Consider the following 5391-nt stretch of genomic DNA (forward strand, 5'->3'; position numbering starts at 1 on the left):
CAATAGTGATAGCAGCAAATGGCCTATTTTAAATGCTGCGGTTTTAAACCGCAGCAAAAAAGGGCATTATTTGCTGCGGTCAACCCAAAATCGCAGCAAATAAAGAAGAGTATTTGCTGCGGTCAGCCCCAAAACCGCAGCAAATAGGTAAGATTATTTGCTGCGGTTTTGGGGCTGACCGTAGCAAATACTCTTCTTTATTTGCTGCGATTTTGGGTTGACCGAAGTAAATAGTTGGTATTTTTTTTTCTTTTTCGTTTTATACTAATAATAATCCAATAATAATGTACAATGTAAAAACAATGATTAATCCAATAATCCAAAGATTATCACAAATAATCACCAATAATCTCTTTGTAATAATAAACTCTCGATCGTATATATAGTATAATATTATGTACGTACATATATATATAATATACACTAAAGTTCTAAAAAATCTATACTAATTACAATTTATCAAGGACAAAAATTAGCAAGATATGCGGCAATCTTGTCTTTTAATTTGCGCATCTCTCCACTTCTCAGAGGGCTTGTTTCCCTCGGAATGTCGTATAAAACCTATAATATAATATAAAATTAAAAGATTAATAAACATTAGATTTTACTAATAATAATAATTTAAGAACGTAACAAATACTTAGGGCATTTATATTTTTGACTCCAAATACTTACGGCATCTACAAATACTTATAATATCATCCATGTACATCAGCGTTTAGTAGTCGCAATCAACGGAAGTAGAAGGTTGTTGAAAGCACTAAGAGAAAATAGATGTTAGTGCCAAAAACGCTTAAAAACCCTTAAAATCGCAACTTAACACGTAATTTCTAGCATATGACTATGATTTTCAATTCTAACCACTTCAACACAATAATATATATCAACTAGTGTTGTGTGCCAAGTTTCGTGCAAAACAAACCAAGTTTGAGGTACTTTATGCGCTAAAGTGCCAAAAACGCTTAAAAACCCTTAAAATCGCAACTTAACACGTAGTTTCTAGAATATGACAATGATTTTCAATTCTAACCACTTCAACAAAAGAATACATACCAAATAATTTTGTGTGTCAAGTTTCGTGCAAATCAAACCAAGTTTGAGCTACTTTATGCGCAAAAGTGGCAAAAACGCTTAAAAACGCATAAAATCGCAACTTAACACGTAATTTCTAGCATATGACAATGATTTTCAATTCTAACCACTTTAACACAATAATATATACCAAATAATGTAGTGTGCCAAGTTTCGTGCAAATCAAACCAAGTTTAAGCTACTTTATGCGCAAAAGTGGCAAAAACGCTTAAAAACGCATAAAATAACTTAACACATAATTTCTAGCATATGACTATGATATTCAATTCTAACCACTTCAACACAATAATATATACCAAATAGTTTTGTGTGCCAAGTTTCGTGCAAAACAAACCAAGTTTGAGCTAACAATACCAAACCAAGAAACAACAAAAAGGGCAGTTTAAGGACAGCACCCTACCCGCTGACCAGCCTACCTTGCCGCGTGGTTTGAGCCTTAACTAAGGATACCTGGAGCCAAACTACCATGGAAACGTGATCTCCATACATGGACCAAGCCATCAAAGCCAAAGAACCATGAATGTGGTGCACACAGCTCACTAGGATACGAGCGCAAGGTGGGCCAGTCACTGATCAGTGTTGATCAGTGCCCAAGTATTCAGGTTTTTAATTTTTGTTTTAAGAGGCATATTGTATAGCACGTTATGTTTATAGCCGTTAGCTAGCTAGAAACCTATAAATAGAGGTTGTCTCTAATGTATATGGATTCATTTTTATGATTAATAAGAATTCTCACTTTATACGCAAAAGTGCCAAAGACGCTTAAAAACCTTTAAAATCGCAACTTAACACGTAATTTCTAGAATATGACTATGATTTACAATTCTAACCACTTCAGCACAATAATATATACCAAATAGTGTTGTGTGCCAAGTTTCGTGCAAAACAAACTAAGCTTGAGCTACTTTATGCGCGAAAGTGCCAAAGAAGCATAAAATCGCAACTTAACACGTAATTTCTAGCATATGACTATGATTTACAATTCTAACCACTTCAACACAACAAAAATATATACCATATGTCTCGAGGAGGTGTGACCGATTTGGAGCCAATTGTTCCTTTTCGCTCAAGCCTTCCTTCATGTCTAGAGGTGGGAAGTCCAATAGGCTTTGCCATGGCCAAATACACGGCTATAAAGTTACTAATCTCATCGCTCACAGTGCCTTGAATCATACTCCCCTCGGATTGTGCTGGATTCCTCACCTTGTTTTTTAAAACACCCATGTGTCTTTCAAAAGGATAACACCACCTTAAAAAAACTTGACCCAAAAGCTTGATCTCACGAACGAGATGGACAATAAGTTGAACCATTATGTCAAAGAAAGGAGGTGGAAAATACATCTCAAACTTGCATAAAGTTACAATCACGTCGAGTTGAAGTGCATCAAGTTTAAAGGGATCAAGAACTTTACTACAAATTGTGTTGAAGAACGAACATAGCTCGATAATAGCATATTTCACATGTTTTGGCAGTATTCCACGGATTGCAATTGGTAAGAGCACTTGCATCATTACATGGCAATCGTGAGATTTCATGCTTCCCAACTTCAGCTCACCATTTAGGCTCACAAATCTCTTCATGTTGGATGAGTACCCAGACGGAACCTTAATGCCATACAAACACTCACAAAATGTCCGCTTCTCTGCTTTGGACAATGTGTAGCAAGCTGGAGGCAAATAAACTTTGTCATTACTCATCTTCTTCTTACTGCCACCAACTTCATCAGCTCTATTTCTTTTCTTACTCACCTAAACATTTGCCCACAACTTCGGACGAAGACCCTTACATTAAAACCTATCTCGCACGGCCCTAACATCCTTTGTCTTACCCGGAATGTTCATGAGAGTCCCGAGTATGGCATCGCATACATTTTTCTATATATCCATAACGTCAAGACAATGCCTAACCTGTTCCAACATGGAAGCTTCCAAAAGATTGATTCTTTCTTCCATAATCGGTCTTCACCCCCTTGCACTTGCCCTATTTTACCAAATACAGTCTCAACTCCCTTAACCTGTTCATAGACCTCATAACCGTTCAACGGTCAACGAGCTACACGGCCCTCAACGTCCCTGTTGAACATCTTCTTCTTCTTACGATATTGATGATCTCGTGGAAGGAACTTTCGATGGTGCATGAATACGTGTTTGCACTTAGGAATCCACGTGGATTCCATGTCATCGATACATATTGGGCATGCTTTCTTCCCTTTGTTCTTATACCCCGATAAGTTGCCATATGCCGGAAAATCAATTAACGGTGCATAAAAGCATTGCACGCAAGGTGAACTCCTCATTAGCATATGCATCAAACACTGAAACGTCTTCATCTCACATCTTTCTCAAATCCTCAACGAGAGGTGCAAGATATACATCTATGTCATTGTCAGATTGTTTAGGACCCGAGATAAGAAGCGAAAACATAATGTACTTACGCTTCATACACAACCAAGGTGGCAAATTATAGATCAATAAAAGTACTGGCCAAGTACTATGTTGAGAACTAAGATTGCTGAATGGGTTCATTCCATCCGTACACAGTCCGAGCCTTAAATTACGAACCTCATCCCCAAAACTCTTATGCAACCTATCAATACTCTTCCACTCCGGAGAATCAGATGGATGTGTGAGAAAGTGACCTTTCTTCTCCCTATCTGCATGCCACCTCAAATTTAACGCATCTTTCTTTACAGAAAACAAGCGCTTGAATCTAGGTATTATTGGAAAATACCACAATACCTTAGCCGGGGGCCCTTTAGCATCCCGAGCCCCTTTACGCTTGTAGCGCTATAACCCACACCTAGGACACTCTTCTAAGTTCTCGTTTTCATTCCGATACAACACACAATCTTTCGGACACGCATGAATCTTCATGTACTCTAAGCCGAAAGGACACATGAGCTTTTTTGCATTGTAATACCCCAAATTTAGCTTGAAAAAGAATTGATAGACTACTTATATCAACAAGGTGCATCTTCTTTTCTAGGGAGCTCATTTGCTAAGAACTCCACAGTTAAGCGTGCTTGGTGGAGAGCAATCTAAGGATGGGTGACCTCCTGAGAAGTTTTTGGTGTGCACGAGTGAGGCCAAAGTGCGTTGGAAAGACTTGTGTTGGTTTGTGGGGCTAGTCTACAGTCTCCAAGAGTAGTCACCAGCGGTCCGAGGGGCCGGGGTGTTACAGGCATAATATGTCGACTTTGGAACTTCATTTCCCTCAGTAAGCATCTCACCTAACGCTTCTAATAACATTGTGAAACTAGCGTCACTCCAATTGAACTTTGACTTAATGTTGAAAATTGTCAACACTGTTGTTAGTTTGGTGAACTTTGTACATCCAGGGTACAAAGGCTTTTGAGAAGCCTCTGTCAACAAGTCAAAAACACGAGGACGTTTTCCTAACTCATCCTCGACTCCCTCCAGCATCTCATCAACACGATCCACATCCTCATCGACATTCTCTTCATCTGTCTCATACCCATCAACATGATCTACTACATCCTCATTGACATCGGCCACATTATTGACGTCCTCAACAACACTGTTCTCTTTGTAAACTCCCTTCTCACCATGCCAAGCCCAAACATGATATTGAGGCCTAAACCCACGTCAAAGTATGTGCTCCCTAAGGATATCAACACTATCTACCTTTGATACATTGCCACAAGTGACACATGGGCAATAAAAACCAACTCCCCCCCGTCCTAACTTGATGTTCAACCGCAATACTACAAAATTCTAATACGCCATCAATAAATTCCGACGATTCAATGCTTCTATACATCCAAGAACGATCTTTTGTCATTCTAATTAGTGCGATTAATTAATTCAAAACAAAATTAATACACAACTTTTAAACATATATACTTATTTATAACAAACATATTTAACCCTAAAAATATATACTTTGAATAATTAACATTGTATACTTCATACTTCATATACTTCACATTCTAATTCTATATAACCAAACATATTCTAATTATATACTTCATACTTCAATATTAAGCACTACATTGTAAATAAAATCATATTCAAAATATAAATAATAAAATTAAATCATTTAACCTCAGAAATATAAGTATTCTAATTCTAATAATTAAAGACAAGTATAACAACAAACCACATTTTTAACAAAATATGCAAATAATTAACAAACCACATTCACAAATAATTACTAAATATGCAAATAATTAACAAACCACATTTTTAACTAAATTACTAAATTACAAGTGAAACAATAAAAATATAAACTTGCAAATTTACAAAACAAATAGAAATTACCTTGATTTCGTGGGTTAT

The sequence above is a fragment of the Amaranthus tricolor genome, chromosome 3, assembly GCF_026212465.1.
Source record: "Amaranthus tricolor cultivar Red isolate AtriRed21 chromosome 3, ASM2621246v1, whole genome shotgun sequence".
In the NCBI taxonomy this organism is placed as follows: Eukaryota; Viridiplantae; Streptophyta; class Magnoliopsida; order Caryophyllales; family Amaranthaceae; genus Amaranthus; species Amaranthus tricolor.